At 42.8% G+C, this 26,845-nt stretch overlaps 1 long non-coding RNA gene and 1 pseudogene across 1 annotated transcript; one reads left to right on the top strand and one right to left on the bottom strand.

Annotated features, from left to right (window-relative positions):
- On the bottom strand, positions 1 to 24,131 carry LOC120065003. Its single transcript, XR_005478634.1, has 3 exons — positions 23,893 to 24,131; positions 773 to 856; positions 1 to 372 (listed from the first exon to the last, which is right to left on the bottom strand). It is a non-coding gene; the product is annotated as an uncharacterized LOC120065003 (long non-coding RNA).
- LOC120065001 lies at positions 8,281 to 21,993 on the top strand (annotated as a pseudogene).
- Positions 24,132 to 26,845: the final 2,714 nt, after the last annotated feature.

Below are 26,845 nucleotides of genomic sequence, written 5' to 3'. Positions count from 1 at the left end.
TTTATGCAGATTATAGAATACTCACTTGAAAATCTGTCGCCAATTGGATGGAAACCTAGCTACTGTTGGAAATTGTTTTTCTGTTGTGTTTTATTCACAGTAGCCGGCCAGTTTTAAAAAATTATGTTTTTGTAGGATATGAAAATAGATTGCTATGTTTGTGTTCAGGGTTTTTACATGTTTCTGTCACAGGTAGATTCCAAAATAGAGATGAGCTTAGGACGTGATACCTGTTTTGAAATCTATATGCTACCAACTTCAGTCACAGCAGGAAGTGAAGATGACATGACTCAACAAGGACTTTGATCCACGACTTCATCTTCTTCCCACGTTTCCTTCTTTCTCTGGTAGCCTACTGCGCCAGCTCCCAATCTGAAACCAAAGACCCAGTACACGTTTCTGCCTCATGCCTGACACCCCCTCCTCCTCTTCCTCACACCTTTATTTTAGCAGATGAAACTGAACAATATCATTAGATCAGAAGTGAGAGAGAAAGAGACAGACAGATGGAGACCAATCTGTATTATCGTCAAACAACGTGCCGTTTTCCAAGAAATCTGTGAGCTCACAGGAGGAGGTGGGGAGAGCAAAGTAGACAGGGAGAGAAAGATAGACGGGAGAGAAAGAGCGAGAGAAAGAGAGACGGGAGGAAAGATAGGAAGACAGAGGGAGATGGCGAGGAAGATGTAGAGAGAGAAACAGAGAGAGCAGAGGCTCAATATGTTGAAACGTGCGCCAGACAACCAGAGCGAAACGGTCGGTTCAGACCTACCAGGATGGTTGCCATGGCAACCATTGCCAGGCTCTCTCATACTGTTGCTTTGTTGCTGCGAAGCCTTTGGAGGGAAACGACTGACTGCGAAGAGGAGAGAAGAGGAGAGGATTTTTTTAGCATGCCCGATTTTGGTGCATGTGGCATCATCATCATGAGCAGATGTTAATTAACCAACTTAATTTCACAGTAACAATAATGCTGTCGTAACACTACATGTCTCATCACGAAATGGCCTTTCTCCCCCCTCTCTCCTCCCCCTCTCTATTCCCCCCTCTGTCTCTCCCATCTCCCTTTTCCATCTCTCCATTGCTCCCTCTCTATCTCCACCTCTCCTTGTGAGCTCTCAGAGATTCCTTTTTCACACTGTGCTGCTTGATCGCTTTCCATCCATCCCCATGCACTCGTCAATCCTTTTTAGATACTGTGTACAGTATATATCTTTTAGCATAATACAATGTTCTGGGAGTTTAAGGAGAGATGTCTGCATTGATCTGTGTGTGACAGACTTCACACCATGTCTTAGTTGCTCTTTCACGTGAACATATGCATGGACATACACTAACGTTCGAAAGTTTGGGGTCACTAAAATAACATCAAATTGATCAGAAATACCGTGTAGACATTGTTAATATAAATGACTATTGTAGCTGGAAACGGCTGATTTTTTATGAAATATCTACAGAGGCCCATTATTATTTATCAGCAACCATCACTCCTGTGTTCCAATGGCACGTTGTGTTAGCTAATCCAAGTTTATCATTGTAAAAGGCAAATTGATCATTAGAAAACCCTTTTGCGATTATGTTAACTACAGTTTTCAGCTGTGCTCTGATTAAGAAGCAATAAAAGTGGCCTTCTTTAGACTAGTTGAGTATCTGGAGCATCAGCATTTGTGGGTTCGATTACAGGCTCAAAATGGCCAGAAACAAAAAACATTCTTCTGAAACTCGTCAGTCTATTCTTGTTCTGAGAAATGAAGGCTATTCCATGCGAGAAATTGCCAAGAAACTGAAGATCTCGTACAACGCTGTGTACTACTCCCTTCACAGAACAGCGCAAACTGGCTCTAACCAGAATAGAAAGAGGAGTGGGAGGCCCCGGTGCACAAATGAGCAAGAGGACAAGTACAATAGAGTGTCTAGTTTGAGAAACAGACGCCTCACAAGTCCTCAACTGGCAGCTTCATAAATAGTACCCGCAAAACATCAGTCTCAACATCAGCAGTTGGAGCGGCAGCTAGCCTAGTGGTTAGAGCATTGGACTTGTAACCCAAAGGTTGCAAGATTGAATCCCCGAGCTGACAAGGTAAAAATATGCCGTTCTGCCCCTGAACAAGGCAGTTAACCCACTGTTCTTAGGCTGTCATTGAAAATAAGAAATGTGTTCTTAACTGAGTTGCCTAGTTAATTAAAGGTAAAATAAAAAAACAGTGAAGAGGAAACTCTGGGATGCTGGCCTTCTTGGCAGAGTTCCTGTGTTCTTTTGCCCATCTTAATCTTTTCTTTTTATTGGCCAGTCTGAGATGTGTATTTGTCTTTGCAACTCTGCCTAGAAGGCCAGCATCCCAGAGTCGCCTCTTCATTGTTGACATTAAGACGGGTCAGTTTTATTGCTTCTTCAATCAGCACTACAGTTTTCAGCTGTGCTAACATATTTGCAAAAGGGTTTTCTAATGATCAATTGGCCTTTTAAAATGATAAACTTGGATTAGCTAACACAACGTGCCAATGGGTCACAGGAGCGATGGTTGCTGATAGTGGGTTGCTGATCACTACGCCTGTGTAGATATTCCATTACAAATCATCCGTTTCCAGCTACAATAGCCATTTACAACATTAACAATGTCTACACTGTATTTCTGATCAATTTGATGTTATTTTAATGGACAAAAAAAAGAAGCTTTTCTTTCAAAAACAAGGACATTTCTAAGTGGCCCCAAACTTTTGAACGGTAGTGTAGGTGTCCATCCAACATGCATAAGGAATCATATGCATCATGCATCTCTCTCTGTCCCTCTTTCCCTCTGTTCCTCTTTCTCAGCAACAAGTTACAGTTAGCTGCTTTCACAGACACACACCAACACACACACAGATTGTATTCTCCCCTGCATTGAACGGCGCACTCCACCACCACCCACTCCCAAATCCCCACCCCCAATCAGCAATATCCAAACCAGGCTGCTTGCTACACAACAACACCACACAAAAAAACGGAATGCTTTCTGGCCTCATGCATGGAGATAATTTTCACCCATAGGGCTCTGGTCCAAAGTAGTGCACTATATAGTGACTAGGGTGCCATTTGGGACGTACTCAAATCAGGGATTGTGTATAGGGCCCCGGGGCGAAATGGCATGTAACTGTGTACGCGTGCCGAGCTTCCTGAATAAAACATGGTGACCTAGGTGGAAATCCGCCATTGGTCACTTAATTTGTCCTACATGCGTGATTGGCTTGCGCCAAAACACACAGGACAGTGAGGCGTTAGAGATTTTTTGTTGTTGTATATCATGTGGATGAAATTAGCACACGTTGCCAACTGTTGTTGCTGGTTGTCCTCTTTGGAGTTGGAGAATAACAATGCAATGGTGCATTTGCATACAATACAACATGTAATAAAGAGGAGCCGAATATTGAATTAAAGTTAGCCTCAGGGAAATGTCATTGCCACGAGCAGCACCGGAGATTGATATGAGCGAGATGCAAGACTTCGCTCTCTCACAGTCACACACAGTATCTGCGCATGGGTCCACTTTACGCTGTTACAGCGTGGTAGCAAGGGGACCAAAAAAGCGGAAAAGTTGAGCCTCACGCTTCAACTCTCTTGGTTGTGGCGGAAATTGACCCACGGTGCTGTTTACTTTCTGCATCTACATCATATCCCCAAGTCTACCTTTAAATAGATGATGAGACATGATCCAAGGACAGTGTACATCTACTAAGATACTGTACATATTACATGTTTTTAGATACAACATTTTGCTATTTCTCAATATGTAATCTTGGTCATGGTTGCTCTGTTTTTACTTCACTTCTAATCAATTGTATCAGTTCTTTGTATTATGGCTTGTCGCTTGGGGTTTGTATCATTTCTCCCTTTCACAAGGCGATATATCATTCACTCTTGCAAAAATAAAAAAACAAATTCGAGAATGACAACAAACATTTTGTCGTGCTCTAGATGCTATATGCTGCTGCTCGTCTCCTCTTCAGTTCAGTGATGCAGATGTAACCGATGTGAAATGGCTAGCTAGTTAGCGGTGGTGCGCTAATAGTGTTTCAATCGGTGACGTCACTCGCTTTGAGACCTTGAAGTAGTGGTTCCCCTTGCTCTGCAAGGGCCGCGGCTTTTGTGGAGCGATGGGTAACGATGCTTCGTGGGTGACTGTTGTTGATGTGTGCAGAGGGTCCCTGGTTCGCGCCCGGGTCGGGGCGAGGGGACATACTAAAGTTAAACTGTTACACAGATAGATAACAATCATGCGATTTCCACAGACCACATGCAACTAAACATAGCTCACTGTACTGTACGGCTGCATCCCAAGTGGCACACCATTCCCTACATAAGGTTTTCCCTGGGCCCCAATTGGTTGCATGTTTTGGTTTTTTGCCCTAGTGCTACACAGCTGATTCAAATAACCAACTCATCATCACTCTTTCATTATGTGAATCAGCTAGGGTAGTGTAGTGCTAGGGCAAAAAACTAAACGTGCACCCAGGGGTTTGGGAAACCCTGCCCTGCCCTACATAATTCAAAAGTAGTGCACTATATAAGGGAATAGGGTGCCATTTGGGACGTAACCAAAGTCTGCAAGCATGGATGAGCACAACAGGCACAAGCATTTTGAACCCACAAGGCTATACGACTACACGGAACCCTCCACATCACGCGTCAAACTCATTCCACGGAGGGCCGAGTGTCTGCGGATTTTCTCTCCTCCCTTGTACTTGATGGATGAATTGCGGTCACTAATTAGTAAAGAACTCCCCCTCACCTGGTTGTCTAGGACTTAATTGAAAGGAAAAACCAAAGGCCCGCAGATACTAGGCCCTCCGTGGAATGACTTTGACACCCCTGCTCTACATTATTGATATGCAATTTGATTGTCAGTATAGTATCAATAAATGATTAGGGAATTAAAAATTGTTGAGTGATGGAGGACATTGAAGCGGGGCCATGAACCTGACAAACAAAGCAAGGCAGGGAGCATTAACAGCATCAACTTGGACTAGGTCTAGGTTAAAGCAACCTTGAATGTTTTCAAAGAACCTGCAGCTATTTGGTCCCCATGAGTTATGTCATGATCCAGCTATTGGGGGAAACAGCTCGGTTTATTAAACTATAGCCCAGTTCACCCCTGAGACTCCAGCCTGCAGTCTCGTTTTGCTTGGACATTACTAGAACCCTCTAAATTAGGGAGTGGACAACTAGCCATTGCATAACCCCAGAACTACTGTATTTTCCTTTTTATTTTTTACATTCGTTCTGGAATAGTTTGTTCCAATGCAAGACTGATAACCACTAACCCAGGGATGATCAACTAGCTGGTTTCCCTCTTGTTCCTGGCACCTATCTTATCCATTAATGCTACGAATAACCCAAAATACTGCCAAAGGGAGAAGTGAAACATAGCAGACACAGCGGCCCTCAAGGACTGTAGTAGTGCTCCCCTGTTCAAGAAGCCACTCAGTCGGGTAAACCAAGAACATGCTTAGTATTCACTGTGGGACACATCATCATTCAGAAGTACGTAGCAGATAGAGAGAAGGCATTTGGAATGTAACTAATGACTCCCTATCATCTGGGACAGATATGCATGTCCAGTCTATCCAATGCATTTCTGTGTGCAACAATGCTCTATGCATCCCAGTGAAGAATAGTGGTGAAAACCCTAGCTAATACATGCTTCTATTATGGGATGTTGTATAGCCATTGTAATTCCGTAGTGATGTCCAGTATGCACCGCTCACTTCTCTCACTAAGCCTCTAGAATAACAACCAGCCTTGATCTCTCTCTCTTTTTCTCACTCTCTTTCTCTACCTCTCTTTCTCCGTCTCTCTCTCTCTAAGACAGAAAACAACTGCTGCATCACCATTTTAATTCTGGCGTGGGTGTGCATGTTTTCTGAGGGAGGCAGAGAGAAATAGAAAGAGAGAGAGATGCACAGAGAGAGGGAGACAGAGAAATAGAGGAAGAGAGAGGGGGGGCATGGACTGCATGTTAATGTCTTCCAGGAACAGAGCAGTAGAGAGTCCCAAATGGCACCCTATCCCTTATATAATGCACTACTTTTAACCAGGGCCCATAGGGAATAGGGTACCAATTGGGATGCAAATGAGGACTGAGGAGGAGATTCTTCTTTAATCCCTGCTATCTGACCACAGGGACCTGCAACCAGTTTACAGGTTCAGCCTCCCTTTGATCTCATTCATTAGCAGACAAACGAACAGCCAAGCACCTTCACAATGAGACTGAGGAAACAGTAAAGACTGGATCTGAAGGAACCTGATCATGGTATTATTGCCATATTGACCATGGTTTGGTACCTGTAAAAATATGTGACTTCGACACTGGTAAAAAAAATAAAACTGTCAAATTGATTTAGCCAAAGTGCATCTGAGTGAAGAGACACAGGCTTGAAGGTCAACATTTGTGAAAACAATGTATTGTCACATATACAACTATATCTACCGTATCTCTATAGTTGTCACATTGACAATGGTTTGGTACCTGCAGTAATGGCAAACACAGTCTACTAGATATATGTAGATGATGTGGTGCATTGGTAAGTCTTGTAAATATGGTTGTGGTTAATTCCACAAATTAAATTCAAAATAAATTCCTTCTCCCTGTGAATTCAATTGAATTCAATTCAAATTCAAGGTCAGTGTTTGAATTCAGAGATAATTCCATTCCTCTCAATTCCAATGTTAGGTCAATTCCAATAATGAAATTCCCAATTCAATATTATCCCCAACAATTCTACAAATTCCAATTCTCTCAGGCTGATCGTATCACTGTTTAGACTGCCTAGCTATACTTGAAATATAGAAATAAAATGATTTAAAGCAAATCCTGCAGTAAATGTTTGATACTAAGTACATTAATTCCATTAACTTGGAAATGTAAAAAATATTGAATTCCAATTCAATTCAAATCCAAAGATGAAATGTTTTTACAATTCCAATTCAATTCCAATTCCAAAACTTGAAGACTGTTGAAGGTCGAATTTAATTCAACGTCAATACTCGACTTCATGAGTGAATTCAAGAATTGAATTGGAATTGAAAACTAAATTGTAATGTACCCCAAACCTGCTTGTTGGTAAAAAAAAAAAAGCAAAATATATACACACAGACACGCACACACACACACCATTGAGTTTCATTGATGTGATTATATGTTGCTCTTCTTCTTTGTTTCTTCCAAAATTCTCGGGGGACCTTAAACCTTACTTTTACACGTTCGGTTGCCATGGATACCTCCTCCAGCGCAGCCGCCGTTTGTAAGGCAACGATAAACTCAGACTCCTTTTAAAGCCTTGATAAATGTATCTCCAAACTAAAGCTCTGAAAGTCCCCACACACACCTCCTCTGATACCTCAACATGCACTGATGATCATTATCGACAAGTGACATGGGAACAATGATCAATATGGTCTTCCTCCACACAATCCAAAGCCACTGTCATCATATACATCTCCCTCTTCTCTATCTTTCTCTCTTTCTATCTATCTATCTATCCATCCATCCATCCATCCATCCCCCTCTCTCTCTTTCTCTTTCACTCTCTCTCTCTCTCGCCATCCATCTATCCATCCCGTCTCTCTCTCGCTCTCTGTCCATCCATCCCAGCGGAACGAGACCAAGCAAGGTGTTAAATCAATTCTGCATGTAATGAAGCAGCAGCAGTAGCCGCAGGGAAGTCAAGCTTCAGAGAGGTGACCTCTGGCTCTCTGTGGGTTTAATCAATGCTGTGTCTGGACAATGCAGCTGGACACACAAACACATGCGCACAGAGAGAGAGAGTGAGAGTGTGTGAGAGAGAGAGAGAGAGAGAGAGAGAGAGAGAGAGAGAGAGAGAGAGAGAGAGAGAGAGAGAGAGAGAGAGAGAACAGGGTCTTTAGGTGCCCTGTGTTTATGTGGGTCAGGGCGTTGGGCTTGCTTGCATCCAGCGATGTGACAAGAGTAAATTCAGAACACAATTACATAGACTGTCTATAAATAACTGGACACAGCCATTACATGAACTATGAATGGATTCCTACTGCCGAAGTCTTCATCTTCATTGCAAATAGTTTGAAACTGTTCCCTAAAATCTATGAAATGACTTGAACGCATCCACTATCCCAGTTTTCCAAGACAGGATGTTTAGGGCGACATCTAAAGGTTGAGTAAAGTATTTCATATTGTGAGAACATTTTTACGGCAGATAAGTTATTGAACGCATCGGCATATACTGAGAAAATGTCTAAAACTCCGTTGGAAATACAATAATATTATTCCGAAAGTGCGATATCCTGTAAATGCACAACATATAATTAAAGCGTTTTGAATGCACTTTTTTTGTGCCAGTTGGGTGTTGGGAGGAACTATTTTGCTCGCTCTTGGCTCATTCTCCATCCAGACCTTTTTACGGACGTACAGGTGCATTCCAGAGCGGTCATCACTAGTTACCACTGACACAAAGTCATACAACCCGCCTATTTCTACAAATACTTTTCTTAAAATTTGATTTTAAAACTAACCGTGATTTAAGACCAAAAATCGATGTTGACTTTGTGGCTGTGGTAACTAGTGGAAACCATCTGGAGCCGAATCCCGTCACGTCATTGTACAATTCGTTTATTTTTCAGACTTTGGAAACACTTTCCTAGCTCAGTTGTCTGTTCGGTGTTGAAACTAGAGGGACTCCGGTGGTGAGAAGAGCACGAGTGTGACTGAACAACAGCTGACATCATGGCAACGGACTCCTGGGCCCAGGCTCTGGACGAACAAGAAGCCGCGGCGGAATCGGTAAGCACTAGCCGAACTGCGCTTTGACGAAATGTTAGTCCATCTGCCTATGCTTCGTCTAGTTATCTAGCTACCGCGTCCTCTGTCTATCCATTTTGTCTAATCATGGCAACTTACCTAAATGTATTGTAAGCAATGAACATTGTATGCATGACTCAGACTCCCTCAATCCTAAAACCGATCAACATCATGATGACTAATGCTAGCTAGTTAACCAAGTGAGCTAACATTCTAACTTGGCTAGCCAGATCAACTAGTAACAAGTGGTTGTTTTGATGGTATTGCATGACATTACGCTTATTACACACAATTTGATTTCGTACTAGATTTCAATTATTGCTTCTCGCGACATGTTCATGAGCATGTCACCTGTCCAGGGAGCTGACGATTCCTAAGTGGCCGGGCATGCGTGTGTGAATAGTGGTTGATGTTTACCCACTCATCGACCTGTCAGTGCACTTGGCTGTCAGTTGTCTGAGTCAAAGTTAGCCCTTCTCATGACTCCAATGGGTTCTCGAGAACTAAGTCAAAGCCAGCAATCAGTCTTTGTTTGTAATTGAAAGTGTGCACCTGAAGTAACAACATAATCAAAATTCCTGCACGTGCCAAAAAACAGTCAAGGTTTTTGTTTCCTAGATTGGTAGCCTGCAAATCAAAGACAAGCATGAGGAAAATGGTAAGATGTAACTTCTCAGCCTCTCAGGTCTATAAACATATTTTCTTTTAAAATGTATACTTTGTCCTGAGAATACAAGCTAACAAATAACATATTGAACCCACACAGGCACGACAACAACCGCAGCAGCAAGTGCTTCAACGCCTGCAAAGATGGAAGGAGGCGAGGGGAAACAAAACAGAGGAGGAAGATGACAAAGGTGGGCACAACCAAGACAACAGACCATTACAGTTTGGCCTCACGGAATACTGCTACTTATTTATAGTATGCTTAAGCTTACTTTGACAGAAAGCCTGGGTCGCCTTCAATGATCAGATGTTCATGGAAATGTTCAATGTTGTCAAAGTACTGATCCATTCTTCAACTTGTCCAAACTGACATCTCTTCTGGTGTATTTCATGTTCCTTAGATGACAAGGCGGCACAGTCGTTGTTGAATAAGTTGATACGCAGTAATCTAGTGAACACAACCAATCAAGTAGAGGTCCTTCAGCGGGATCCTAACTCTCCATTCTACTCCGTAAAATCATTTGAGGAGCTGCGGCTGTAAGTAATGTTACAAACTGTCCAGCTATAGACGGTCAAGAGTGCACATACAGGGGTCGTGTTTATTAGGCATCAAATGGACGGAAACAGACAAACGGGCACGGAATACCTGAAATGAACTTGTGTCCCCCCCCCCCCCCCCCCCCCAAAAAAATATGTTTTTGCTCTCTGTTGCAAAATATTTTAAAACATTTTCCATTGCGAGTCTTATTGAACACAACCAATGTGTTTTTCCCATGTTGCCCTGTCTCCTTTTCTCTCTTTAAAGTGCCAATGCAGCCATTTTTTTTTTTTATCTCTGTCAAATAATTTCTGGGTAACAATTAAGTACCTTATTGTGATTGTTTTCAATTAAAATTGTAAAAAATAAGCAAATCTGCTTAGCAATGAGCAATTTCTCAAGCAATAACTTTATAACTTTAAGACTGTCTTGGAGTGGTCTGAGGGAGGGACCTAATTGGACGAGCCTAATGGAGGGATATGTAACCTTAACTAGGTTTGAAACTCATTGGCTGCATTCCAAACACTTAACAGACACACCCTCTCCCCTCAGCCCTCAAATTAAGTGGTGGACACTTCTGATGACGTATCATGACGTCTGACGAGTTTACACTTGCAGGGCAAGGGGCGAGGGAGGAAGGAATTCATTTTAAATGGACCGCCCTTGCCTGGAAATTTGTCACTCGTTCGTCCCGCGATGATTGTGTTTTCAGCCACCGGTAGCTTGTGGGTGCTTTATATGCACTACAGTCAATGTCTACTTATATTAACTATAGAATTATTAATATACGCTTACTGTATGATAGCTAGCAACTTAATTAGTTGCCTAGCTACTTCTGAAGAAGAAAAATGTTTTATTTCTACAATTTCCAAAAGCTAACCTAACAAAAACATCATTACTTTTACGAGACGTGTTTGTGCATTAGTAGCACAATTTCAAACTTATTTACATTCGTTTTTACTTACACTTTTGTGTTGACTCCATATCGACATTGAAGTTTTATGTTTTGGTGACTTTTCTTAGCGGATGTACAATCATCGCAAATTGAATTATGGGGCGTTTCAGGCCCCGAAGTGGACATAATTGTACACTCGCAAACTCCATTTAAAAATGAGGGCTGAGGGGCTTACGCTGCAAATTTCCCTTGCTTGGCAAATCATTTGGACCGAAGACAAATATGGCCGTGGGGATTCCCCCAAGGGCATAAGGCGAGGGTAAGTGGACGAGGGTGTTTGAAACGCAGACTGGTAATGCCTGGTAATGTCGCTAGCAGGCGAAAACTCCATCCCACCAAAACAGGCTGAAATTTCATGCAGGGTTTTCAAACCGCTCTTACACTAAAAGTGCATTATCATTTTCACAATTTCACAGAACTATTCCAACCTCATAGTGTGGAAATATATAAAACAGAAGAAAATCATGTTTTTGACTGCACTCGGCCTTTAATACAGAACTGTGTCCTTTCCCCCCGTCCCGTCCTCACAGTAAACCTCAGCTGCTTCAGGGAGTATACGCCATGGGCTTCAACCGCCCCTCCAAAATCCAAGAGAACGCTTTACCCTTGATGCTCGCCGAACCGTGAGTTTACAGAGAGCTTCCTCTAGATTTGCGTTAAAACATGAGATCACTACCAAGAGTCTACCTCCCTCACTCTATCTTGCTCTTCTCCATTTAATACATTTTTATTTTACCTCACTGTATGGCCATTAAACGATCGTCAAGCTCTCTCTCTCTCCTCTCTTCTGGTGACTACTCTTTTTGTTGATCTGTCCCGTGCTCTCGCGGTTGCCAGGCCACAGAACCTGATAGCCCAGTCTCAGTCGGGAACGGGGAAGACGGCTGCTTTCGTCCTGGCCATGCTCAATCACGTCGACCCCAACAACAAGTTTCCTCAGGTGAGTCTGACCTCTGAACCCTGACCTCTCTGGGTCATATTCATTAGTAGACACAGTTCCAGGTAGTACGTCCAAACGTGCCTAATGAACATGACCCAGGTGTAAAGGGGCAAGACTGCATGGGTGTGTCTCCATTGTTCATAGTGGCATATTTTGGGCATTAGTAGGTGAGATGTTTAATACCATTTTTATCTAACACCTTCCTCTCTCCTCTCCCCTAGTGTCTGTGTGTGTCTCCCACTTATGAGCTGGCCCTACAGACCCTACAGACAGGGAAGGTCATTGAGCAGATGGGGAAGTACTACTCAGAGGTCAAACTAGTCTACGCCATCAGAGGAAACAAACGTAAGTGTGTTACTTAGTCCTTTACTGTCTCTTAAAAAAGGTTGCAAAATGCTAGTATAAAATAAAAATCCAGGTTAATTTATGCACATTTAAAATGGTTTTAGTTCAAAAAGTGTGTATAGTATCAAAATTCTTTTGACAAGCAATCTAAGTCAAGTCAGTCTGAATGTCTCAGCGTTGGTTTGGAGTTGATAGTGAAAGAGGAGAGGTCGAGAATTGTATATATATTTTTTCTAGTGTATGGACCTTTTTGCTGTCCAAAATGCATTGATATCCATAGCAACGGTGCAATTTGCTTTACTCAATGAAGCAACATGAGAGAGGGGTTAGTTGGCTAACTGCTTTTCGTCACTCGAAACTCTGACAAAATGCTGTTATTGGTAGAATAATTATGTTCTAGATTCTGTTCCAGATTTTAATAGCACAGAAATAGACCAAGATGTGATATCCTCTAAGTTTGTGTGAGTATCCATAGCAACAGCTTTGTTTGGGCTGCATAATGATGAGACATAAGAGAGCTGTTAGCTAGCTTTTTTTTTGTCACTCTAAACTCCTACAAACAGCTAACTTTTTTTTATTGGTAGAATATATTTTTTGTTCAAACCAGATTTGAATAGATTTGAATATGAAGATTTCATACTCTTAAGTCTTTGTCTGACTTGTTGGGGGAGTGGTCAAAATACATGTGTTAATGCAGTTCCTAAAACAGATGTATCGTTAGATCCGCAGCTGATATAGTTTTGTTCTGCAAACAGATTTGAAAGAAATATATACGATAATGTCATACCCTCTAACTTTTTGTCTAACTTGTTGGGGAAATGGTCATAAGGTGTTGTTTATAAAAAAGTTAGATAAAATGTTGTTGGTGCAGTTACTTAAACAGCTGTAAAGTTTTATTGGTATCAGATAATTCTGTTAATATTTCAGATTTGTATACCAGAGAAATACAGGAAAATTTCATATGCTTTAACTTTTTGTCTAAGTTGATTGCAAAGTGGTCAAAGTAGCTGATGTGTCAAAAGGGACATTGTTTACAGTGTATGTTAGTGATGTCACAATGGGAAGTTTTAGAAGAGCCAAACTCAACTGGTGGACCGCGATCCGGGTCCGGGCCCAGAGAAGGGTCAATCCGGACCGGACCACATCGCATTTTGTTACATAAAGTTAATAAATTATTTTTAGACAGCTTTTAAAAAATCTACCGGGTGCAGCACTCTAACTCCGCAACCTCTCTTTCTTGCTCTCTCTCGAAGCAACGGCCACCTACTACTAGTGCCCCGTCTAATCCAATCGCGTAGTTATATGCAAATACAAGAAACCGCGTCTTACGCAATCACGTCAATCCAAATATCCTCTGCGGAACCTTGGGATAAGCAGGCAGAAAGGAACAAAGTTTTGACCGTGGTTCAACTGTTATAATCACAGATAGAAGAAACTTAGTTACCAGTATCTTTGTTAATATAGCTTGTAAAAAATAAAGGTTCACTCTGAAAACCGTATTTTCAAAGACAATTGGATGGAACAGCATGTATTCATTCTCCAACTAGCACAAAACTAACACATATGTGCCTGATATGCAGTGAGTCCTTAGCCCTTGTGAAAAGTCCCAATGTTAAGCACCATTATGACACCAGACATAGTAAATTGGATCAGATGTATCCCCTGAACACAGAGGTGAGAACAAACAAGATTAACCAACTCAAATCCCAAAATGAGATGTTCACTAAAGTCCGTGTCAGTTCCCTGACAGCCCAACAATGTGCCATGGAGTTTTCACTGAGGATAGCTTGGGTTTTGGGAAAACACCAAAAAACATGTTCAGACACTGAGATGGTAAAATAATGCATGTGTAAAGTTGCTGACACCTTGCTTGAAGGTCAACAAAAAGATGAGCTCATGGATAAGATCAAACAGATCCCACTGTCAGATTCCACAACAATGAGGAGAACTGAAATATTAGCTGAAGATTTAACCTCACAACTGAATGAGGCCATTCAGAATGCAACATGCATTTCATTAGCTGTGGATAAATCAACAGATGACACTGATTATGCCCAGCTTCTGGTGTTTGTTACATTTCATAACGAAACAAAGAAGGAATTCTGTGAGGAGCTGTTGGGCTTAACAAATCTAGAAGCACAGACACGGGGAGAGGATATCCCATGAGGCCATCAAAGGGAGAATGACAAAAAGGGGGATGGATCTGAAGTCCGTGGTCTCCATCACCACAGATGACGTTCCAGCCATGATAGGAAGAATGAGGGGACTGGTTGCACATTTGAAAGAGGACCACCCTGACCTGACATATCACTGCATCATCCATCAATCTGTCCTATGTGCCAGTCTGGGAAAATAATAATATTCTGAGGTCATGACGACGATGATTAAACTGATCAACATTTTGAGAGAAACATCAACTGCTGCGAGGCATTCTGACAGAGGCCAATGCCAGTTTTGAGGACTTACTACTGCACAATGTCAGATGGCTCAGCAACGGCAGGGTTTTGGAACGCTTGTGGGCCATTTGGGAAGGAAATCAAAGCTTTTGTTTTACTCGGAGCAAAAGCGTGACCAGGCAACTCAGTTTTCAGAGTTTTTGGAAGATGAGGAGAAGATGGAAACAGTTGCATTTTTGGCAGACATTACATCACTCCTTTAATCAACTGAATGTTAATCTGCAGGGATGGGACGACACAGTGTATGATATAACAGCAGTCCGGGCTTTCCAGAAGAAATTGGAGCTTTTCAAGAATGATCTCCAGGGAGAACTTGTCCACTTCCCAAATCTTCTGGTGTAAATGCAGGGAGACAAAGATGTTTCCAACCATGTTGATTTCATCCAGAAGCTGATGGATAACTTCATGGCTCGCTTTGATGACTTCACTATTGGAAGAGAACTGCTGCTGCTCATCCAGAAGCACTTCTTGGTCACAAATATGACAAAGTTGTCAGAAGAAGCAAAACAGGTCTTCAGATTGGTAGATGTTGCATCACTGCAAATGGAGTTGATTGAGCTGAAAAGGAGCAGGCTGGTGATTGACTTTGTAACTTTTTTGGGAAAGATGCTGCCTGCAGCTGATGTCCCTGTTCTCAAGAAACTGGCACTATACATCCTGACCATGTTTGGCTCCACATACAGCTGTGAATCAGTCATCTCCACAATGAACTTTAAAAAAAAAACAAATACAGCACCAATGAACACCTTCTCCAGTGTCTTGAGTTGCTCTCACACTTTTGTGCAAAAGTTCAAAGCATTGGCAGGAGACTGTGTAATTTCTCTCACTTATGCAATGGAAAGGCCCAGAGTGACTTCTACGTGAATAATGCATGGCCCACAGTGACGTTCAGATTGGCATTCAGATTATTATTTCTGTTCAACTCTCTTTTCGTCTCCAGAATACATGCAATTTATTTTATTTAAGTGTTTTTTAAATTCAAGGCCCATGTACAATGGTTCACAGTACACTTTTTGCATAAACAATTATGCAACCACTTTTATTCTTTAGCAATGTTGCACGTTTATATTCAAAAGGAAGTTGTAATTAATTCAAATGCTTAGTCTCATTTAATGTACATTTTTATATAACAACATGTCGACAACTGTCTTACTACGCTGTACCACTGTGCCGATAAAGGACGATGTCAACTCGGAACTTTGCCACCTAGTAAATTTGTGTCACTGGACCTTCTCAAAGAGTAGTTGACTACCCCTGCTTTAGAGTGTTGAGAAAGAAAAAAAGTCCCATTTAAAGTGAATGGATGGACCAGAAGAAAGACAAATTATGAAAGATGTATGCAAATGATGTATGCAAATCAAAGTTGTACGCTAGGAACCTAACCCAGATTACACATTATAAAATTAGAATGGCGTTTCTAGCTTAAACGGTGTAAGAGGAGTAGCCAGCGGAAGAATAAGAAGTAGTACGACGAAGGGCTAAAGTCGGGACTTTTGCTTCGCAAGTCTCACCTAAATACCAGACCCACAGTTTGGTTTGGGTTAGCACTGTAGTGAGAAAAGGGTGATCTCTCTCTTCCTCCCCCCCCCCACAGTGCAAAGAGGCACGCAGCTCCAGGAGCAGGTAGTGATTGGGACGCCAGGCACCATGCTGGACTGGTGTCTGAAGTTTAAATTCATCGACCCCAAGAAGATTAAAGTGTTTGTCCTGGATGAGGCTGATGTCCTGATTGCTACACAGGGACACCAAGACCAGAGCATTCGCTTTCAAAGCTACACGCGCGCGCACGCACACAGATCCCCTCTGCCCTCTGTGTTTAAGGATGTTGCCTAAAAAAACACCACACTGACCCCTTTCCCCCCCCTCTCTCGCTCTGTATTTTAGGATGCTACCCAAACAGTGTCAGATGCTCCTGTTCTCTGCCACGTTTGAGGAGACTGTGTGGAACTTTGCCCAGCGCATCGTCCCAGACCCCAACATCATCAAGCTGAAGAGGGAAGTGGAGACGCTGGACACCATCAAGCAGTACTACGTCCTCTAACAGCAAAGAGGAGAAGTTCGTGGCCCTCTGCAACATCTACGGGGCCATCACCATTGCTCAGGCCATGATCTTCTGTCATGTGAGTTAGAGGAGTTATTCGGGGGGGCGAGTAATCTGGACGTTTGCAGGTGCAGAATCACTAATCATGATCACGTAATGGGTAGTTATTTGGGAAGCAAGGTGATTTGTAGATCAGTGATTCGGAGCAGTCTGTCTGCAGTGTAGTCGATCTCAAACACACACAATATATTTTATTTCTTGTCAGATAAGAGATGTGAAAATGTCCTGATATTCCAATCTCAACTGCCAAGCTTTAAATCTGAACATTTTTTAATAGTGTAAGCAGTATTACCATATTGCTTATACCTATTTGATCAACTCAGATCTACACAAGGGGCTAGGGGAGCGGTTTCAAGTGGGTAGGGGGTTGATTTCGTATGTGGTGTTCCTCTCAGTATACTTTATCCCCCTTCTGTCCCCCCTTCTCCCTCAGACAAGGAAGATGGCGGGCTGGCTAGCAGGTGAGCTGTCCCGGGAGGGCCACCAGGTGGCGCTGCTCAGTGGGGAGATGCAGGTGGAGCAGAGAGCTGCTGTCATCAACCGCTTCAGAGAAGGAAAGGAGAAGGTCCTGGTCACCACCAACGTCTGCGCCAGAGGTTACGCAACCAACCATACTAACGGGAGCTTTGAATGCATTTAACTGTATTGAATGATCTGTATTGACCCCAGTGGAAATTGTCTACAGTATATGACTCACTCAGGGACAATACAGACATGCATCAGAACACATAGACCTGAGAGCTCTTTTAGAGAAAGACTTTCAGTTAAGGTAGTCATACAAGAGCAACTCTGACTCCTGCACATGGCTGTAGTAGACTGATTCATTACACAGGTCTATCTCTACTTGGGAAACTATTGTGTACACCACCTTTGTAAAATGTTCAAATCAAATTGTGTCACATACGTTTTTAAATCAAATTGTATTTGTCACATGCACCTGAATACAACAGGTGTAGTAGACCTTACAGTGAAATGCTTACTTACAAGCCCTTAACCAACAATGCTTTAAGAAGTTAACAAAAAACTAAGTGATAAATAGAAAATAAAGTAACAAATAATTAAACGGCAGCAGTAAAATAACAAGCGAGGCTATATACAGGGGGTACCGGTACAGAGTCAATGTGCGGGGGCACCGGTTAGTTGAGGTAATATATACATGTAGGTAGTTAAAGTGACTATGCATAGATTATAAACAGAGAGTAGCAGCAGTGTAAAAGAGGGGTCTGGGTAGCCCTTTGATTAGCTGTTCAGGAGTCTTATGGCTTGTGGTAGAAGCTGTTAAGAAACCTTTTGGACCTAGACTTGGCGCTCCGGTACCGCTTGCCATGCGGAGAGAACAGTCTATGACTAGGGTGGCTGGAGTCTTTGACATAATAGGGCCTTCCTCTGACACCCCCTGGTATAGAGGTCCTGGATGGCAGGAAGCTTGGCACCAGTGATGTACTGTCCCGTATGCACTACCCTCTGTAGTGCCTTGCGGTCGGAGGCCGAGCAGTTGCCATACCAGGCTTTGACGCAACCGGTCAGGATGCTCTCGATGGTGCAGCTGTAGACCCTTTTGAGGATCTGAGGACCCATGCCAAATCTTTTCAGTCTCCTGGGGGGGGAAGAGATTTTGTCGTGCCCTCTTCACGACTGTCTTGGTGTGTTTGGACCATGATAATTTGTTGATGACGTGGACACCAAGGAACTTGAAGCTCTCAACCTGTTCCACTACAGCCCCGTCCATGAGAATGTGGGCATGCTCGGTCCTCCTTTTCCTGTAGTACACAATCATCTCCTTTGTCTCCAATCACGTTGAGGGAGAGGTTGTTCTGGCACCACACGACCAGGTCTCTGACCTCCCTATAGGCTGTCTCATCGTTGTCTGTGATCAGGCCTACCACTGTTGTCATTCACAAACTTAATGATGGTGTTGGAGTTGTGCCTGGCCATGCAGTCATGGTGAACAGGGAGTACACGAGAGGACTGAGCATGCACCCCTGAGGGGCCCCTGTGTTGAGATTCAGCATGGCAGATGTGTTGTTACCTACCCTTACCACCTGGGGGGGCGGCCCGTCAGGAAGTCCAGGATCCAGTTGCAGAGGGAGGTGTTTAATCCCAGGGTCCTTAGCTTAGTGATGAGCTTTGAGGGCGCTATGGTGTTGCATGCTCACATAGGTGTTCCTTTTGTCCAGGTGGGAAAGGGCAGTGTGGAGTGCAATAGAGATTGCGTCATCAGCTGGGGCGATATGTAAATTGGAGTGGGTCTAGTGTTTCTGGGATAATGGTGTTGATGTGAGCCATGACCAGACTTTCAAAGCCCTTCATGGCTACAGATGTGAGTGCTACGGGTCGGTTGTCATTTATGCAGGTTTCCTTAGTGTTCTTGGGCACAGGGACTATGGTGGTCTGCTTGAAACATGTTGGTATTACAAGACTCGGTCAGGAACAGGTTGAAAATGTCAGTGAAGACACTTGCCAGTTGGTCAGCGCATGCTCGTAGTACACGTTCTGGTAATCCGTCTGGCCTTGTGAATCTTGACCTGTTTAAAGGTCTTACTCACTTCGGCTACTGAGAGCATGATCACACAGTCGTCCGGAACAGCTTAAGCTCTCATGCATGCTTCAGTGTTAGCCTCGAAGTGAGCATAGAAGTAATTTAGCTCGTTTGGTAGGCTCGTGTCACTGGGCAGCTCGCGGCTGTGCTTCCCTTTGTAGTCTGTAATAGTTCGTGAGCCCTGCCACATCCGACGAGCGTCTGAGCCGGTGTAGTACGATGAAACTTTTGTCCTGTATTGAAGCTTTGCCTGTTTGATGGTTCGTCGAGGGCATAGTGGGTTTTCTTATAGGCTTCCGGGTTAGAGTCCCGCTCCTTGAAAGCATCAGCTCTACCCTTTAGCTCAGTGCGGATGTTGCCTGTAATCCATGGTGTCTGGTTGGGGTATGTACGTATGGCCACTGTGGGGACGACGTCATCGATGCACTTATTGATGAAGCCAATGACTTATGTGGTGTAATCCTCAATGCCATCGAAAGAATCGCGGAACATATTCCAGTCTCACTCACGTCAGCCACGGAGGAGAGCCCACAGTCCTTGGTAGTGGGCCGCGTTGGTGGCACTGTGTTATTCTCAAAGCGGGCAAAGTTGTTTAGCTTGTCCAGAAGCAAGATGTCGGGGTCTCGTGTCTGAGCCGTTGAATTGCGACTCCACTTTGCATCTATACTGACGTTTTGACAGTTTGATTGCCTTTCAGAAGGAATAACTACACTGTTTGTATTCGGTCATATTCCCAGTCACCTTGCCATGGTTTAATGCGATGGTTCGCACTTCCAGTTATGCCCGAATGCTGCCATCTATCCACGGTTTCTGGTTAGGGTAGGTTTTAATAGTCATAGTGGTTACAACATCTCCTATACACTTCCTGATAAACTCACCAACCGTATCAGTGTGGTCGGCAATGTTATTCTCAGAGGCTACCCAGAACATATCCCAGTCTGCGGAATCAAAACAATCTTGAAGCGTTGATTCCGATTGGTCAGACCAGCTTTGAATAGACCTTAGCACAGGTGCTTCCTGTTTTGAGTTTCTGCCTATAGGAAGGGAGGAGCAAAATGGACTCATGATCAGATTTGCCGAAGGGAGGTTGGGCCTTGTAGGCATCCCAGAAGTTGGAGTAGCAGCGGTTGAGTGTTTTAACAGCTCGAGTACTGCAGTCAATGTGTTGATAGAACTTCGGTAGCGTTTTTCTCAGATTTGCTTTGTTAAAATCACCAGCTACAATAAATGCGGCCTCAGGATATGTAGTTTCCAGTTTGCATAAAGTCCAGTGAAGTTGAGGGCCGTCGTGGTATCGGCTTGAGGGGGAATATGCATGGCTCTGACCCTAACCAAAGATAATTATTTTGGGAGGTAATACGGTCGGGTGAACAGAAGGACTTGAGTTCCTCTTATCACACCTCGCCCTGAGCTCGTCAACTTTATTATCCAGAGAATGAACATTAGCGAGTAATATACTCAGAAGCGGTGGGTGGTGTGTGCACCTCCTGAGTCAGACTAGAAGTCCACTCCGAGTATCTCTCCGCTGCCGGCTGTGTTTTTGGTCAGCTTCTGGAATCAGCTCAATTGCCCTGGGGGATACTAACAAAGGATCTGATTTGGGAAAGTCATATTCCTTGTCGTAATTCTGGTGAGTAGCCGCCGCTCTGATATCCATAAGTTATTTCCGGCTGTATGTAATAACACACAAAAAAAAATCTGGGCTAATAATGTAAGAAATAACACCCAAAAAACGAAATACTGCAAAGTTTCCTAAGCGCTAGAAGCACAGCAGCCCTATCTGTCGGCGCCAAATGATCTGTCCATCCACCCTTTCTCATCTGTCTTTCTGACCTTCCCTCCAGGTATTGATGTGGAGCAGGTTTTCGTGGTGATAAACTTTGACCTGCCGGTGTACAGAGACGGTAACCTAGACAATGAGACGTACCTGCACCGGATTGGCCACACAGGTCATTTTGGGAAGAGGGGATTGGCCATCAACATGGTGGACAGCAAGTTCAGCATGAATGTCCTCAACAAGATCCAGGATCACTTCAGTAAGTCACGATGGAAATGTTATGTTGTGCAATATTTCTCTATATTAATTTCTGCATGCTATATGACACAGAAATAATGAATTATCAACCAAGATCAAAATAACTTCAGACTACTTATTATGTCCACGGCAGAGATTTATCTAGTTTAGCTAGTCATCCATTTTCTTTTGAGGAAAAACAATAATATGTTATATTTCTCTGCATAAGACAATAGTCTTTAGAATGACCTAATCCTTATTCCCCATCATCCACAGATAAGAAAATTGAGAAGCTGGACACATGATCTGGATGAGATTGAAAAAATTGCTAGCTGAAAAGAGAGTGTGTACGTCTACAACCTGACTGCTACAGCCTTAGCCCCCCTCTTACCTGCCACACCAACCCCCTCAGACTCCTCCTCCGCCCCCCAACCCCACACTGACTGTACTCCTACAGTGTTTTATTGTTTTATTTTCAAGTTGGCGAGAAGTAGAGCAGAGCCACAAACACGGCTATAATGTTTACATCTGGTGGAAATGTTTATCTCTGGTATTTTTAATAAGTCTCTGAAATGTACTGGTTTCACTCTTTGTATTTCTTAATAAATAAAGTCTGTAATATTAGGGAATATTGTCTAAGTGTGCATTGTAATGCCATGCTACAATGGTAGGCTTGGAGCACAATGGATTGAGCTTAGCTTTTTTTTAAATTATGCAAATGAAATGTTACTTGTACTACCGGTGTCTTCCCAGTTCATGCATTACTTTTGGTGGAGTGGAAACAAGTGCTGTCATTTTACAGAGATTTTTGTATAAAGGCCCAGTGCAGTTGTGATATTCCTGTGTTTTATAATATTTCCAACCTGAGGTTGGAATAATACTGTAAAATTGTGGAAACGTTAATGCCTTTTTAGTGTAAGAGCCTTTTGGAACGACTACCTGAAATTACAGCCTGTTTTTGTGCGATGTAGTTTTCACCATACGGCAAATTAGTTAATAGACCCATTTTAAAGAGTTCCAAACCTCTCTGCTAATAACATCTAATTTACAGTTTTTCCTCAACTCAGACCAGGGTTTCTCAAACCCTGTCCCCAGGTGCACTTTTAGTGTTTTGCCCAAGCAATACACAGCTGATTCAAATAATCAAAGCTTGATGATGATGATGATGAGTTGGTTATTTGAATCTGTAGTGCTTGGGCAAAAAAACAAAATGTGCACCCATCACAGTAAGACACTTAATTGTTTCCCAGAAGGGATTTGGTATTAGGGTAAAATGGCTGCAGTGGACCTTTTTAACCCAGTCCCTGGTCACTAATATGAATGAGATCTCCAGGGAAGCATAGTGCATAATCAGGAAAATGAGCTGATTGCTTTAAGATTTTTGTTATATGTGAGTGCTTTGCAATGAAAACAAGAATGCTGATAAGTAGCACAAAGAGTGAAATAATGTGTTTTGAGAGGTTTTACAAAGCTACTTTGGTGATTGTTGGGTTCAGGAGTATATGCAAACTTGTATCAACCATTCATTGTGCCTCTAGTACAGTAAAGTGTTCAAATCACAACCTCTGATAGTTAGTTTCAGGTTTTTCCCTCAATGCATACTTCTATGGTAAAAGGGATATGGAGAAAACTTAACTTTTACAACTTTTTTTTATCCCATAAAGTACAGTTAAATAAAAAATATAAATGCAACAATTTCAAAGATTTTACTGAGTTACAGTTTGTATGAGGAAGTCAGTCAATTGAAATACATTCATTAGGCCCTAATCTGGATTACACATGACTGGGCATGGTTGGGCCTGGGAGGGCATTGGTCCACCCACTGGGGAGCCAGGCCCAGCCAATGAGTTGGAGGTGGCTTATGGTAGAGAAATTAACATTCAATTCTCTGGCAACAGCTCTGGTGGATGTTCCTGCAGTCAGCAGTGAGAGAAGGGAGAGAGAGAGATGGCTGCATGTGAGCTTTCGCATTTTTCAATGTTTTTTACAAAAGGATCGATTTGGAGTTAGATAAACTTGGATTTTTCGGCAGGGACATATGAAGGATGCTACCCTCCACAGCATGGCCTTTGCTCCAGATCAGAACTCCAAACCAACAACCTAATTTTGGACAAAATTACCTGGAGGGATTAATGCTACCAAGGATTCCTTTTTTCAAGCTATACAGCAGAGACCCGAGGACACCATCCAACCTGGAACTGAGTAGTGTTTGGTCTGATTCTATTTTGAAACCCGAGAAGAAGAAAAATGAAGTACTTTACAATGATATATTTTACTTTGTGGGGACTGAATGCTGAGTTAAGGCTGCCAGGTTTGCTAGGACAGACCAGATACAACTTCAATTAGCACTGAGGTGAGAGGAGTCGAGGCCTTTGGGCCCAACAAGTGGCACGAGTAACTCTGCCTGCCCAACCCAAATCCAGAGGTCTTTGAAGCTAATTCCCGTTGTTCAGAGACCACCCACTGACATTTTCTACAAGAAATCTGCCTGCAGAAATAAAAGCTTCTCCCAAATGGATGATACTTACTCCCGTTGCCTGCTGCACTGCTGCTTGGATTCCGCCTGGTGATCTGTTCACCGTCTGCCCTGGCCCGTCTCCACCACACTCCCGCCTCTCTCCCGAGCTTTCGCTCGCCTCCAGCACACACTGGGGAAAGTGACCCTGACCTTACAATGGCTAGCCCGAGGTCGTTATATATTAAAAAATGTTCTTGTGCATTTTGCTATTTGCCTCATGACTCCTGCATGCTTTGTTGACTATGAACTTTCTTGTTTACCCAAACGTGGGACAGACTGTTTGTTCCCACACTCGGGACTCTGACGCTATTGGTTACACAGACATTTGGCCTCCACATCCTATTCTAACCACCTCTCACCGGCTTTGTATGTTACCTGATGAAATTGCTGTACAATATGATCTTGTTGCCGTCTGGTGCACATTCACAATCATAAATCAACACTGCAGAGCTCTCCCTGTCCTCTGCCGTGCCTTGATTGTATTACTGCCAATTATATGTGGAAATGTGCATGTACACCCTGGCCCATCTACTGTTGCTAGCCCCAATTCTGACTTGAGCTCTGATATCTGCTTCACTGATTTCTGCTCTCGTAAAAGCCTGGGTTTTCTGCACGTTAACACTAGAAGCGTATTACCTAAAATGGATCAATTGAAAGTGTGGGTTCACAGCTCCAATCCAGATATGTTGGTCATTACTGAGACGTGGTTAAGGGAGAGTGTTTTGAATACTGATGTTAACCTTTCTGGTTATAACCTTTTTCAGCAAGACAGATCTTCCAAAGGTGGGGGAGTGGCAATCTTTACCAAGGATCACCTTCAGTGCTCAGTTGTCTCCACCAAGTCTGTCCCCAAACAATTTGATTTGCTGGTTTTAAGCATTAAACTTTGACTGTTGCTGGGTGCTATCGTCCTCCATCAGAACTGGCCTGTATCCTTACCTGCCCTAAGCTCTCTCCTGGCCCTTTACACTAAGTCTGAATTTGTCCTGCCAGGTGACCTAAACTGAGACATGCTTAAACCACCTGACCAATCCCACATGGTATGACTCCAAACACCCAGAAAAGGCTACTCTCCTCGATGTTATACTCGCAAATAATCCTGATAGGTATCAGTCTGGTATTTTCTGTAATGAGCTTAGTGATCACTGTTTTACAGCCTGTGTTCGTAATGGCTGCTCAGTGAAACGACCTGTCCTGGTTTGTCATAGACGCTTGCTAACAAACTTTAATGAGCAAGTCTTCCTTCATGATCTGGCTTCTGTCAAATGGTATAGAATCAGCTTGATCCCCTCTGTCGAAGAAGCTTGGACCTTCTTTTTTTGATATTTTAGTGGTATTGTTAACAAACACGCCCCCATAAAGAAAATGATCATTAAAAACAGGTTCAGCCCCTGGTTCGACCATGATCTTGCAGAGTTACTCTACCTCTAGAATTACATTTGGAAAAAGGCTCAGCATATGCATGCATACTCAGGCTGACTGGCTCTCGTTCAGGCAAATGAGAAATAAGTGCACTCAGACTATCCGGAAGGCCAAAGTTAGTTACTTTAAGGAGCTGTTCTCTCTCTGTGGGTCTAACCCCAAGAAGTTCTGGAAAACGGTTAAAGACCTGGAGAATAAACCCTCCTCCTCACAGCTGCCCATGTCCCTTAATGTTGATGATGTGGTTGTTACTGACAAGAAGGACATGGCTGAGCTCTTTAATCAAAACTTCATTAAGTCAGGATTCTTATTTGACTCAGCCACCCCTTCTAATGTGACTAGCTCTGACGTTCCTCCCTCTTTCCACTACCCGAGGTGCTAAAGGAGCTCCTTTAAACTTGACCCCCCAAAAAACATCTGGGTCAGACCCTTTCTTCTTTAAAACTTCTTATGGCTGCAAGGGAAAGTATTGAGTAGCCAGTGAAATCGTGCCCATTTCAAACGGCCTCGTACTCAATTCTTGCTCGTACAATATGGATATTATTATTATTATTGGATAGAAAACACTCTCTAGTTTCTAAAACCGTTGGAATTATTTCTCTGAGTGAAACAGAACTCATTTGGCAGCACTTTCCCTGACCAGGAAGTAGAATGTCAGAAATATATGCTCTCTTCAACTTCCTGCCTATACATGGTCATGACACGTAGGAGTCTACGTACACTCCATACGCCTTCCTCTGGGTGTCAAGATGATGTGAGAGAAGAAATTTTGTGTTTATCTTGGTCTGGGGTGGAATAAAAGCTATTTCTTTGACGTGACCGTCCACTTCCGGTACTCTGAAGCGCGCGACTTGGAAGTGCGATTGCCTTCTGTTTTGCTGCCGTAATGGATGACTAACATCTCCGGCTCGGATTTTATTTGATACATGTGACCATATCATCGTAATGTATGTTTTTTCAATATAGTTTAATCAGATTATTGAAATTTTTTCGGGAGTTTTGCCGTGTTGCGTTCTCTGACTGTGTTTACGTTGGAGAGATCTGTGCCACTCGGCTAGTGCCCATGCTAAATGAAGAGGGAAATTTGCCGTTCTGAATCCAAACAACGACTCATCTGGACAAAGGACACCTTGTTCAACATTCTGATGAATGATCAGCAAAAGTAAGATCCAATTTATGATGTTATTTCATATATCTGTCGTAGTCGCCGGCGCCCAAGTGTTTCTATTGTGCTAAGCTAAGCTAATATAACGCTACATTTTGTTTTCGCTGTAAAACACTTAATAAATCGGAAATATTGTCTGGCATCACAAGATGCCTGTCTTTCATTTACTGTACACTATGTATTTTTCAGAAATGTTTTATGATGAGTAATTAGGTATTTGACGTTGGTGTCTGTAAATATTATGGCTGCTTTCGGTGCAATTTCTGATTGTAGCTGAAATGTAAACTATGATTTATACCTGAAATATGCAAATTTTTCGAACAAAACATATGCTATACATAAATATGTTATCAGACTGTCATCTGATGAAGTTTTT

Source organism: Salvelinus namaycush, chromosome 20, assembly GCF_016432855.1.
Source record: "Salvelinus namaycush isolate Seneca chromosome 20, SaNama_1.0, whole genome shotgun sequence".
In the NCBI taxonomy this organism is placed as follows: Eukaryota; Metazoa; Chordata; class Actinopteri; order Salmoniformes; family Salmonidae; genus Salvelinus; species Salvelinus namaycush.
This window is presented reverse-complemented; position numbering and strand designations above follow the sequence as displayed.